This window comes from Parambassis ranga, chromosome 5 (genome assembly GCF_900634625.1).
Source record: "Parambassis ranga chromosome 5, fParRan2.1, whole genome shotgun sequence".
In the NCBI taxonomy this organism is placed as follows: Eukaryota; Metazoa; Chordata; class Actinopteri; family Ambassidae; genus Parambassis; species Parambassis ranga.
Window position 1 is genome coordinate 13,473,576 of NC_041026.1, and position 14,694 is coordinate 13,488,269.

The following is a 14,694-nucleotide window of genomic DNA, read 5'->3' on the forward strand; positions in this document are numbered from 1 at the left end:
TGAAAAAACTGACCAATTTGATGTTGTCCATCTTATCAATGTGTTATCAATCAAAGTCCACTCAGTCAATACTTGAAACACAACTCACAGCTAAAATTAAGCCTGCAAGCAAGATAAAATGAGACCAACAGAATGTGAAAGAACAGTTCCTCAAAACATTTGTGGACATGTCTGGGAAAAAGATCAACTGCTTGAGTTTGCAAATGATGGTGGCCCTGAAAGTATACTTGAGACAATTTGGACTCTGCCGACATTCTGGATTAACGTCAAGGTGGAATATCCGAGAAAAAAAAATAAAAAATAAAAACCCTGCTTGCTTTCCCAACATATTGCAAACCAAATTAAAGGGAAACAAGCTCAAAGCTCCCACTGATCCTGCATTATGGCATTTATAATGCACTTTAGTCCCCATATAATCTGGGGTAATGATTGGTAGTTTTATCATTATTTAAATATAGATGAATATAGATATTTGTTGGTTAAGGGGTAAATCTATGTACTTTTCTTCTCTTCTAATCCAAAACAAACAGGAAGCCTCAGAGTCAGACCCCCCTGCACTCTCTTCAAAACAGCTGTCACTTCAACTCAAATCCAATAAATCAATCATCAGTTCCTAAACTGTCTGTTAAATGCCATACAAATCAATGTTGGAGTTAAAGTGAGGTTGTCTGTTTACAATAGAACTGTGTTTTTTCTCCATCTCCACTTTGAGACTGGAACAAATTGAGCAAATTGACCCACAGCCACTAAACTGGCAGAAACACTTCAATAGTTCTTCTGTTAAAAGAACTGTCAATGTTGCAGTGTTGCTACTGGCAAGTTTCCACACTGCAAAACCATCAATGACAGTACACATGGACACGCAAACACACACACACACACACACAAACATGCACAGTAAAACACTGGAGGACAGCTGTCATTGTGAATGACAGTCAGTACAACCGAGTATTGACTGGTGGGAAAAACACATTAATAGCCATTCAACCCAAAAACATGTTTCAGCACTTTGTGCAGGGCTGTGTCAGGGACGCTCAGTGCATTTCAGTTCATCCTCAAATATTGAATACATACTGTAAAATGTGTAGACAGTGAGATGGAAGGACAAATAATCAGCAGACAGCGGAGAGGAGACCTCTGCCAGCTTAAAATCTTTCTCAAACTCAAAGTTGTATTTCCTATCGTTTGCTTTGTGGTTTTCATTTTTTTGCCTAAGTGGCATGTTAGGGCAGCACTGTTTAGCAGACTGCCAGCAAGGAATTCCCAGAGGAAAACCTTTCCACCAGCATGAGAGCAGCTTCATACAGTAGCTATGGCTACAAAAAATAGAAATTCACATCAACTCCAAATTTCCAGCAGAAAGAGGATACTTAGGAGACACATTCAGAGATAAAAATAACTAAGCAGGAATAAAAATGTGTTTGATAGAAAAAAGGATGTCTAGAGAACTCTCTAGTTTAAACTACACCAGGGAGATTTCCCAGCATATAAACCCAAATTTCCACCTGCTCTTGAAGTCACACTCTGCTCTGGTCAAGCCGCCAAGACATGGAGAGGCAATGAATGAACAATGACCGGGTTTACAATGGCACATACAGGGTTAGGAGTTCCACACAGAGATTTGATCTGATCAGCATTAAATGTCTTTATATGCTGCATCACTATTTGCAAGAACACTTAGGAAGAAAGTGATAAAAACCAAAATCAAGGCCAAGAGCGAGACTAAACAAGAGAGGATGAGCAAAAGAAAGCAAGAGAGCGAAAATACAGAAAGCGATGTCAAGTGATGTAGATGGATGCATAAAATGAGTAGCTGGGAGGTGTGTGTTCATATGCGTGTGTGTGTGACTTTGTGGTGAGGTGGTGGGAGGAGGCGGATCTCAGCACTTCACACTTGTGGACGTTGGCCAGCACTCGGTGCTCCATTAACACATTCAAATCAAAAGCACTGACAGCTGGGTACCTCACTCTGACTCTGGCCTGCAGGCTGTCGTGCTGATGTGTGAATGTGCGACTGTGGAGAGATAAAAAAACAAAACAAAAAAACAAAAAAGGACAAAAGCAGTACAAAATGGGGGACGCAGAAGGACAGGAAGATGCCAAGAAAGAGAACACAGAATAATATCAAGAAATGCTAGTGTGAATCAATGCATGTGTGCATTCAGTTCATTCTGTTAAATGTTTGGTTAATGTTCAGCACTGCATCCCCTGGTATGTGTGCTTTTTTGCAGTATTTTGTGAAGTCTCCTCAGGTTAAATGTGGGCAAAGATGTGTCACCATCTTGTTAGAAGATAGAAGTGTGTGTGCTCCACAATACCAGCATTTAAACTGTCCCTGAGTCATCTACTTTCCCAAGGATGTGAACTGAATCTTTGTTGGTTTATTGAAGCACAAACCTTCACTAAGGACCGTAGAGCAGAACAACAACACTGTTTTCTTCATTAACATCTTATGTAAGACACTTCAGACATTTTTTTTTTCCTCCTGAATTCGGCATTTCAGTTACCTTGGAAAGCACAATTCTCACACGAATGATGGCATCAAACACACATATCTCCATCTTCCAATGAATTAAGCTAGCTGTCAATGGATCAGTCAGAATCCTAATGTAAAGCAGGCTATGGGCATGTTTGATGTGTGGGGAAGATTTAAGTACATTTTATTTGCATAAAATCTTGAAAAAAAAATGCATCCGTTAGCAACATGCTAACTGCTACTTGCAAGCTTTCAAAACCAACAGCAGCTGTTTCCTCTTCAGCGAGTGTAGATCTGATCAGTTAAAGTTCTTGAAATAGAAAGTGCCTTACAGATGGTTCATCCAATCACCTGCTAAGTACTGTTTTGTAAGCACCAGTCCTTTCCAAACAGTTTCCTAGGACTAACACACAGATGGTCTAATAAGCAATTTGTGCAGAGATGCTAAAAGTCAGTCAGAGTTGGGAGTGCTGAAAGGAAGACCACAACCTCAACATAATGAAATCTTACACAATGTTTTGTATGTAAATCATATATATTCATAATTGTTTAATGGACAACAAATAACTGTGCTTTTAGACTTTTAGAGCAATGGATAAATATATACATTTTAGTCCCTCACTAGTATGGAGTAGTGCAGGGCCGTCAGCAGCACATAGACTGTATATATAACCATAGATCCACATGACGTCTGTGTAGGTCATAAACCCTGCCTCCTCTGTATTGGATGGGACAGAGACCTAACCAAAAACTGAAAGTTCTAAAATATATATATATATATATATATATATATATATATATATATATATATATATATATATATATATATATATATATATATATATATATATATATATATATATATATATATATATATATATATATATATATACATATATATACATATATATACAGTAATGCCAAAGATGCCACCTCCCAAGCTCCCATGAACATGATCAGACTCTTTGTTTCTCTTTTTGTTTCTCCTGTTCTTCTATTTCACTGCATTTCATCGAGAAGTTTTCTCCTCCTTTTTCCTGACACTTAACTCCCCTGCTGCAACACAGACAGACAACTAAGTGCCTCTCAGATTGAGGAACTTGGGACAAAACCTTTAGCCAATAGAAGACAACAGTCTAAACTGCAGCAGAAAGCCCCTTGACAAAGCAGCAAGCCTTGCCTTCAACAAGCAGCTGATGTCTCTCAGGCCTCACAGTTCGCCTGGCTGGCTGAATAAAACATGTTGAATCAATAGCTATTTATACAGGCTGGGACTTAGGGGCTGGAACAATAAAATATCATCTATTTCATCTACGCTGCAGTTTTGGTTTGCACATCGATGGCTGTTATTTTATAAGTCATGAATGGCTCTCTATATTTTTATGGGCTTTACTTTCTCCCTCTTCTCACCTGCTCCCCTCTTCCTCTCTTCCCATGTTGAATGGAAAAATCTCTCTCCCTCTTTTATTACTTTTTACATGGTATTTTCTCTTTAAGAGTATTTTGTTCTCCTTTTTCAATTCCCCTTCCTCCTCTTTATCCACTACTTCCTCCATTTTCTCACCATCTTTCTCTCTCTCTCATCATAGTTGATGTACTTGGAGTCGGTAGAGCCATAAAGCTCAGGTTGTTTTATTGGCCAATGAAAAGGCAGGCGCGCAGCGGGGCAGTGCATCTTGGGTAATAGAGTGTGCGTCTGTGGGGGATAACTCACCAGACGGAAGGTGTGTATGTGTGTGTTTTTTCATTATGTGTGTGCTTGAATTAGTTAACAGGAATGGGGATGGTGAGAAAGGGACAGCGAAGAAAAGGAGGAAGAGGAGAAAAAGAGGAGATGGAAGGAGAAAATATAAATATACATTTTCCCTTTTCTTCAAGATATACTGCAAATACTCTACATTGCGTAACAACAAACATTTAAAACATTTAAAATACGTTGATGTTAATGATACTTTATTGTGGTCTCAAAGTGTGCGTTCACACAAAGAGCGACTAAAGCTGTAAAATCACTTTTGTTGCTCATAAAGTACAGCTTCTAAAAAAGTTCTGTTCACTTTTGTCGCTTTTGTCATCTGGCAGTGATCAACTTCTCGCACGTCTTTTTGATAGGAACTAAAGTACAGTAGGAACCAGTGTTCCGACTATATTCCCCGAGAGATAGCAAGCGAGTGAGGGACGTCTACATTCTGATTGGTTGTCAATGTTTTACTGCCAAAACACGTCATAGCTAATTTGCATTAACTGTGTCTTGCCCAAGAACACACAACAGTGACTAGGGAGGAGTTGGGATCGTCATTCTAGTCACTCAACTTTTTTAGCTTTAGTCACTTTAGCTGCTCTTGCCCATACAAAGTGAATGACTTCCAGTTATTTTACAGATTTAGTCACTCTTGGTGTGAACGAACGGTAAGAGACACATGGCAACACCACAACATGTTCTCTGTAGAAGTATGTAAGATATGGAATGGACTGCATGATGCATTACAGTCTCTTTCCAGGCAGGTAATCATGTTAGGTAGATAACATCATAGAGAACTGAACTGCTGTGTCCTGCATTGGCCAATCCTCAACCCAACCTCTCTTACCGCTAATGTGGATTTTGTGGCAGCCTTTATATTTAAGGAAAATATAGTGATGTATAGGAAACTTGACCAAACAAAGTTGGGCATGACACCATGACTTAATCTAATCAAAGCTGTTTTGTTGCGAAGACCTTTAAAGCAGAACTAAATAAGAATCTGATTTATCGGGAAATGTAGCACTTTAAGTTAACTGGTCTCAAGAGTGAAAATCTGAATTTGGGTTCTACAACCATTTGACCCTTCACCGTCATTACCTCCAACTTGTTCTGTTGTTTATGTGTGGAGATGTGTTGGAACATGGTCAGCTCCAGATTTCATAGATATTTTAGAGTTTCCTACTAAGGCAAAGAACATCATTCCACTAATAAGACAAAAATATTGGACACCCTGCCAAGCGAAAAGTTACCGTACTTCTAAATCTATTGTGTTGAAATGCATGCCAGAAACACTGTACCTGTGTTTGGTGTGTCTGTCAGGGTGAGCCAACACATACAACTGTGTGTGTCCATGCAGGAGATCGATGCTGGTGAGTGTTAGAAGCTCATACCCAGCAGCAGCCTTCATCAAACACACCGCAGCTGCAGTGTGTGTGTACTGCATTTTGAGCTCCGGCCAAGTTTTATGGAAATAAACAATGTTTACGAGGCGCCGTTGTGTGTTGTAGAAAGCTATTTCAATTCAGTTTTGTCGTTTTCCATTTTTTATCCTCTGTTTGTTTTATTAGAAAATATGCAGCGGCTTCATTCCTCACTATCTTCCTCTTGCTGTTCTCTGCCCTGTTGAATTAAGTAGGAGCTATGTGAGCTGTTTGTTCTTCCTGCTCCGTTTTATTTCACTTGAGTGGGATTTCAAATTGTTTACTACCCACGTACTTTAAAAACATTTAGTCGACGTTTTCATTCAATCATATTATAGCAGAGTAAATTAATAAAGTTGTTTTCCTGAACTCCTAAAAGTTTCTGTCATTTCTTTATTCAATAGAGTCAATGCCCAGACCTCCTTTCATGGTTCTGTATAACAATAAGTATTTCCTCAGACCCAGGATTTAGACTGTAAACCGTATCTAATTCAACCACACTGCAGTTTTGCACACTAATGCGAGTGTGTGTACTATATTATGGGCAGTACACGCACATTTTCTTTCTTTTTTTGCTTCTCCTTCTCTCTTTCATCTACTTACCTTTATTTCATTGGAGTACAAAATGCATTGGTTGGAACGGACATGACATTTCACTTGGCATGCAAGACATTTTTCTTATAGTTAAATTATACTGTCCAAAAAACTGTCCTGTTAATGCTGAAGGAGTCAGGAAGTGGGTCAAGACACACTCACACATTAACAACAGAACAGATCGATTGCCAATTACTCCTACAAAAACAAACAGGGTTGACCTAATTTACTAAATCTTTAATTTCTTGTTTAGTTGCTTTATCTACACCTCTAGGCACCAAAACTACTTGGATAGGTTTAGGAACAGATGTGCTATGGGTTAAAAACAGACCCCTTAATAAACATTATATGCAATCTACAAAAGCTTTTCTGCCATTTTCTCAGCTACTCTGGTAATGACTCCCGCCCTGAATGGGCTACATGTGTAGTACATGCACTTCCTGGTGGAGAGGGGCAGGATTTGAGGCAACATAAACAGTAACAACAGCTTTTTACTTGTGATAAAAGATAAAAAAAAAAGAAATGCCTCTTGACATGTGATATTCTGCCTCTGAGCGTCAGAGAGGTCTGCTGATTCTGGCAGACAGTGTAGGAGAACCCTGCCTTCACAAAAAGAAGAATCCTGTACTATTCTCAGCCAATTTGACACTTTCTGTCTTGTTCATTAGACGCTGCCTCCAACACACAAAAAAGACACCCTCCACCACATTTTTATACAACATGAACTCAAGTGCATAAAAAAAAGAGGAGATATGCACTTTTTTTTACACCAAACAAAATAAATAATAGTGCCTTTTCTCAGTCTGTTGACATCTCCAGTTGTGCCACCCTACTCTCTCTCTCTCTCTCTCTCTCTCTCTCGAGGCCCAATATGCTCTTAGCATCCTTGTCATCTGCATCCCTTCCTTCAGACTCAGTAAGTCTGACAGGAAGACATTTAATACCATATTTTTCATGGTTGCAATATATAAAACCTGAATAAAACCTCTCTCTTTTCCTCTCAGTGTGTTCCCTGACACCCCCTGCCTCACCACTGAACTCTATTGTTTTAAGTCCCAGCATCTCTGCTTTTAGAAGTTTCCATTTGGGACAGAGTGTTCTCTTGCTTCAAGACGTTATAATGTCAAGACATTCTGGGTCGCCACAGATAGGGAGACTGATACAGGAACACAAACGCTAATACAAAATCGGGCATTGAGACATACAGATCTGAGACTGCATATAGGTATGCAAATGCACATAAAAACAGTTTGTTGTGTTTTCCTCATCCCGTTTTTCTATTCTTCCCAGTCAGATAAGCAAACTGGAGAAACAGACAATAATCCGATAATATTTCCAAGCTGTGTTATCTCAATTGTTGTCATGGATTCTTGATAACAAAACAGAATTGAGAGAGAAAAACAGGGACAGAGCGAGAGAGACGAGGACTAAATATAGCATGATAATATTTCCAGCCAGTAGTATTGTTCTCACTGAGATAAATATACACATGAGAGATGAGGAGAAGGCCAATGATAAATAGCTGGGCTGTTAAGCTCCAAACAAAGGTCTCAATTGCTTAATCAGGCTGTTCAATCAGCCGTCGAGTGGCAGAAGGCTAGAGTTCCAAGAATATACAATTCAAGAAATGACAGGATACAAGAGCCTTGGAAAGCTTTTGTTACCCTGTCATTTGTCTATCAAAAGTTCCCATCAGAATCAACACAAAAGTATCAAAGGGTAGAGACTTGGTTCTCCCTGGAAGAGCTGATCAGAGATGGAGCGTTTAAAATCAGCCAGTGGTGACAGTTTGACAGGAAACGGCCTGAATCGGCATCCTGGTAATACTTGTTTGACAGGCACACAGCAACTTCCTGCCAGCCGACAGTAAGACGAGTGACAGAACCAGCACTCTCCCTCTGGATGCTAATGTAGGCCACGCGTGCTGCTCCTGCTCCTATTACAAATCATTCACTGACGAGTTATTCACCGCAGATTGACAGGTTGTCTTATGTGGTTTACTTCACAACAGCAAGTTACAGCCATGAAAAAATAGACACAATATGAGTTTTTTTTTTTTAGATATTTCAGCTTAAAATATTGTATTTAGGGCAGTGGGAGACTTGACCTCAGCTCTTTGGTAATAAGGGAGAAATGATGTGTAAAAGGAGGATGAATTTCTGACAGGTAGAGGAACAGAGGGAGGTGAAGCTGCCTCCTGAAAGCTGGTTTGATTTAGCCTTCAGGGTTCTCAGGGGACATGTGATTGGCTAGAGAAATTAGACTGCAGTCCTGATTGGCTGGAGGGCAGGAAGTTGTTCTGCTTGAGAGATTAGACGGCTGCACATAATCCTGTGTGTGTGTGTGTAAGAGACACAGGGGGTAGGGGTGGGGGTCTAGATGGATAATCCTCTCTGACTATTACCCCCTTGTGTGAGCAGTGTGTGTGTGTAGATGTGTGTGTATGCGTGTGTACATGCGTCTGGATGTATAATCCTCTTCTCTTTGACTACTGGCAGACAGATTAGCGTCACTGAGTTCCCATGTTTTCAATAGATGTAAACTCATTGCTTCATTTATATATAATCTGTTTTTTTCTGGTGCACATTATTTAGCATTTAGGTGCAGGACTGCAATCAGCTTTGAGGCTCTTTAAAGGTTTTTGATCACAAAATACAACCTATTTAGTTACATTTGACTGTGACTCCAAACATACACCAGCGAACTACATAACTATCTTCATTAATCTAAGAACAAGGTGGTACCTTTTCCATTTGTGTTACAAACAAGCAAGATTTACATCAAAAAGGTAGATGTGATGTGGATGAGATGATCCGTTGATGAATTTAAGGATGTATGTTAAACATATTTACATAGCTGCAAAGCTGTAATCTTTTAAAATATCAATGTTTTCAATATTTTGTCTTTCTTTTGGTTACTTGTCAGGTAGAGAGCGAAAGTAAAAGATGCGAAAACTGAATAAATATTAACCTGTGAATTATTTTGTCCAGGATACCTGTGCAGTAAACATCTGATACTGTGACAGGCCTATCGTGTTTATCTTCCCTTCTTTGAAATGTCATCCCAGACAGGTTGCTCACTGATCTCAGCTCTAAGCTTTCCATCTTACTTATTCTAATTACTGTGACTGCTGTTTTGTGACATTTGCTTTCAGTTTTGTTTTCCTCTAAGCATCAATGTGATGTCATAAGGCCTGTACGGTATTGCTCTGACAGACTTGCTGTGTTTCATGATGCTAATGTGTTGTTGTGCTCACTTGGTCTTAATGTTAGATTTTCTTGGCTCATTTGCTGCCAGGCATAATGTTTTGACATGATGATAAAATTATTCCAGTGCCTCTGAAGCTCAATGACCCCCACATTTTAATGCACTTCCTTTCAGAGGAAATTCAAGCTGATTTTAATCAAAGTGTGACTATAAACATTAATTTTACTTTTTTTTATTTATTTATTTATTTTAGATGAAAGGCCACTTTGGACACTGTTTACAAGTTTCTCCTTTTCTTTTGGCTGTACCACACCATGCAGTTATAAATATTTCAGATACACACATACAACAGAAAAGCAGAGATGCACTACAATGTGGAGACTCACACACACACACACAGGTGTAAGTGATACTAGGCCATTCCCCTGCAGGCCAGACAGGCAGTGTGACAGAGTAAATGGGGTCAGGAGCTCAAGGACTTGAAAGCCACTCTAAATATAGTCCATTATTGACAGAAATGGAAAACAATACAGAGGAAGACGGAAAAGAGACGAGGAAGAGACAAGATGGTATGGCGTTAAAGGTTTGGATGAGATTGCCTCTGACTCGTTGGTATCGGTGTCTTGACTCTGGCTCCACAGGCTTCCTGCATATAGACTTTTGATTTCTTTCACTCTGTTTCTCTCATTTTTTTTCCAAATATTTCTGTTCTTTTGACATACTGCTAGGTTTTATAGTAACCGAAGGCAGCCTTTGGGCATGTATGTGCGTAAATTGTCTTTTTATATCTCATATTATATTAAACACTTCCTTAGAAATTGGAAAAAAAAGAGGCGAGGACAAATAAATAATTAAGCTGTCTGTGAATTTTAAAGTTTTTTTTATACTGAGAACTGTGCTAATGGCTATTTAACAACAACAGTGCTTATTTTGATCAGTAAGTCAAAAACAACAACAGAAAATCTCAGTTGACGAATGACGAAGTCCCATCTTTTCATCTCTGTGTCAATATTTGCCCTGCTGGATTTTTTTTAGGTGTCTTTAACTTCTTTCTTATTTGCTTCAGTAAACAGAATAAACAGCATCAATAGCGAGAGATCACCTCAGGTGACTGCTGCTCCCCTAATGAGAATCAATCATTCCTTTGTTCAGTGAGCAGCCATGGAGGGAAAAGAATGTAACTATACTATATCTCTGTGGCTTGTACAGCTTGGAACGGAGTAACCCACTGAAATAAATAACCAGACGGGCTGCCCGTATTGATTCTTGTGATTGATTAAAGACTCTACTTGAAGAGAGAGAGGAATAGAAGAGAAAGGTTATTCACACACAAAACCAGACAAGAATAACTACATACTACTAGTTGCCTTTTTGGTTTGTTGGATTAAACAACTCAAAGATTTGTCAGCAAAACACTCATATATTTCTTCTTTGACTGCGAATTCACTACCACGTGGAGAGGGGTGGCCAGAAGTGTTTCAACCATTTAAAAAAAAAAAAAAAAAAGTCAGTCATTATGCCTCATGACTAAACTGCTGACCTGACAACAAGACCAGGAAATTTAGAAGACAAAACACAGGCCCTAAGCTTCCTTAGAGGAAAATTGCACCTTACTGGTTGGCGAAAAAACAACTATTCTCTTCTTTGTTGCCATAGTGACGAGATGCCAAGAGAGACGTGACATGCATTTAGTCACCTATATATTTAATGCTTATCAATCAGAGTGGATGATAACATTTAACCTTCTGGCCTACAACTACCTTCTGTCTATAATAATGACAACTGATAATGTCCATTTAATTGACTAATAACATACAAATGGCCTGCTTAAATTCCCCACAGTATCTATAAATATTGGTTTAATTAGGGCAAGTTGGTGCAGTCAAGCCTGAAAGCCTCCATACTACAGATTTACCTGCATTAAATGAGAAGATGGTGTAGTCTGTCAATAACTGTCAAGAATTGCAGAGACCTTTTGGCCTCCACAGGGGGGGGGGGGGCACAGTGGATGTATTGAGTAGTAGATCTAGTGTCACTCTCAGCTTCCTGTGTGTGCTCTGTTGGATTTGATGTGCCAGTTTATGTACAGATTTAAACCAACAGCTGAGATGTGCTGTTCTCCACATCAGGTTGAAGCATGAAAACCTCTCACTTGTTGGTTGGTCAAACTGAATCAGCTAAACCTTGATCTCATGATTTGCTTCACTGCTTTATCCTAATCAATGTTAGCACCTGTTCTGCATTAGCATCTGTTAAGTTAGTGGGGGGTTCAGAGAGAACTCCTCAGAGACCAGTGGGGTGGTGAGTGCTAACAGAGGACCCGTAACGCTCTGATGAGGCAATCTGAAAAGGGATTGACAAGGTCATGATCTGTGTGTATGTGTGTGTTTTTGAGTGCTTCTCTGCTGTCGGTCCAGTAACGGTCAATATCTGAGTATTATCTGAGGGGTCATGGAGGGCAGAGAATGTTGCAGGAACATGTACATGGAGAAGATACTGTGTGGTTTTATTTGCACCACTTACCCATTCGTGTGATCGACTGCCCCTGCAGTGGGTTTTTTATAAAGCTTTAATAAAAACATAATCCTCTAAAAAAAACTTTAAAACTGGGAATTCTAACATTGTAGCTAAATTTAAAAAACCCACAGCCTAAGCGCCAATTAAACAACACCATGCCTCACAGTGAAAGTCCTGCATCAGATTTGGTCTAATCTGTTCAAGTTAAGAAAGACATCAAACTTTGTCCTCTCATGATGTCAGGCTTCCTGCTTTTGCTCATTTGTTTATAATAATCATTTACAAAGGGACATGTTTTCAACATGCTTTTTATGATTTATGATTAGGTAGGGGCCTGGACAGACTTTTTCATTTGCATTTTTTTAAGCAGCAGATTAATTTTCCTACACCATTAAAGATAAATGTCAGCTAAGGGAGACTGATTAGATTGATTGCCAATTAAATTGCACCATGCCAACTCAAGAAGATAAAGAAAAAAAAACTTCCATTGAGATTTGGTGTAATGCAGTGTTAAAACATTACATTCCCTGATCTGCAAAATTCAGGAAGTTTTGTACTTCATAAAGTGGATACGACACAATTGCAATTATAGTTATTTATATTTACAGATTATGGTTTAATCTTAAGGCAGTTGAGACGTCTGTTATTTACGTAGCCATGTGTCATTTTACTAAACTGATGGTCCAGAAGCATCTGGGACCTTGGAATATAACACATAGTAGTCACCTTCCTGGATGGGGTGTTGTAAAGCATGCTTGCCAAAGAAAAAAGATGGAAACAGTTCTCGCTATCTAATCATAGTAGTACCAGTAAGATAAGTAATGGCACAAGTCAAAATGATGACATGTGTTACTTTGAGAATTACATGCAGTTGACATGTTTTTAATGAGAGGATGTGCTGGTTTTGCCGTTTCCTCTCCTCTCTGTTTCCTACCTTCACACATCCATCCATCCCATTTTTCCTCAACATCATTCAATATTTTCTCAGATGAGCAGAGGACCAGAGGGAGCGGAGGTCCCTTTAGATCTCACCCAGATGTGTCCTTTAATCCTGTAATTAGCTGCAATTACAGTAATAAGATACAAGAGATGAAGCGATCATATTTGCACATTGATTAATTCCTGTAATCACGCTGTAGGATGAGCACTGTTTTTTTCGGGTGCACTTTTACTTGCTCACTCTGTGTTTTAATCTCATCTCCTACTTCTGTTTTTTCTGTTTTTTTCTCATTCTCCTTATCGCTCCTCGCCATTCTTCACCTCCATAAACGTTAACCCCACCACCACTACCTCCTCCTTCACCCCACTGTCTCTTTGTCCTAAGTGTAATTCATCTGGTTCCCTTTCTGAAAAGCCAGGGACACAAAGACGATAGGGAGAGAAAAAAAAACAGAGACAACAGAGCAGGATAGGACACAACAAGAGCCCCTTTAGATGTTGCAGATGATGCCTTTAATCCTGTCAATAGCTGCAATTATAGTAATTATCTCTAATAGCTGCACATTGTGTAGAGCCTCTGATATGTTTAACAGATGATGGTGAGTCGTGACGCCTCTGCTGGGCAAAGAGGGCCAGGAGCTTTGATTGATATTAATGAAATCAACGCAAAACAAGGTGAAATTGATGATGGTCCCAAGAGATTTATAAACTATGGAGAGTGTTTTTCAAGCTCTGGGTTGAGGTTTAATGGAGGTCTCAGAGAGTGTGCTGAGCAGAAAGAGAGAGGGAAGACTAGAGATTGATGTCAGGAGCTAGAAAGGGCTCCGGAGAAAACAGAGATGATTATATGGGAGGAAGAAGCTGCCAAAATAAAATGTGCTTCTGTTACAAGATGTATGAGGTTGTAAGGGTATACAAAAATACACAATATTCTCTTTAATTAGAGGAAACTTATTTCCTTATAGCACAGACGTTGTTGTTTGATGTTTAATTTTTACCTAGGGGACTTTTATTGTGATAAATTCATAGTATAACAAGATGCGATCTACAGCCCTGTGCTTGTAGAGTTAAATGTTTAATTTTTTAATTTAAAAGGATTGAAAACAGTTGTGGTTTCTCCATTTCTGGTAATTGACAATTGCAAGCTGGCCCTGTCGACCATGTCAACCTTTCTTTCAGTCATCCACTGCCTTGGCCAAAGAGCCAGTGTGGCAGCACCAGGGGAGAGAGAGCCCCTTCTCAATGACATAATCTTGACAGATTGATGGATAACACACAACGGTACACTGGCACAGAGCTGGGGGTCTCCCAGCAATGTGTGTGTCTGTGTGTTATCCACAACTCTAAACGACCAGAATAACAGCTCACTGGGTCCAGAAATTTCCATTTTTTAAATAAAAATGGGTGTAATAAAAAATATCAGCATAATCCATAATTTTTTATGGTGACTGAAACTTGAGTCAACACCTCCAAAGCGGGTATTTCACCAAAAGCTCCTGTCCACAAGTCCACATTGGTGCTTGATGTCATCATCAAACACTGGTCCTAGTCACCCAACTTGGTATCCTCAGAGAACTACCTCTACTCAAAGACAAACAAACAAATCAGTGATCACCACTTAGAAGTGACGATTACATCACCGTCACTACTGTGGTCCACTTATCTATTAAACCTCATACATCCCCTTATAAGACATTACCACCACACACATGCGACTATTCTCTTTCTTTTACAATGCACTCAATTACAAACTACTTACTTTCCAGTGCACTCACTCAAAAACTTCCCAACTTACTCAAGAA

At 39.3% G+C, this 14,694-nt stretch overlaps 1 protein-coding gene across 1 annotated transcript in view; it reads right to left on the reverse strand.

Annotated features, from left to right (window-relative positions):
* LOC114435538 (receptor-type tyrosine-protein phosphatase T-like) overlaps window positions 1-14,694 on the reverse strand; it is a 257,192-nt gene that overhangs the window by 111,094 nt on the left and 131,404 nt on the right. The window lies entirely within an intron of this gene.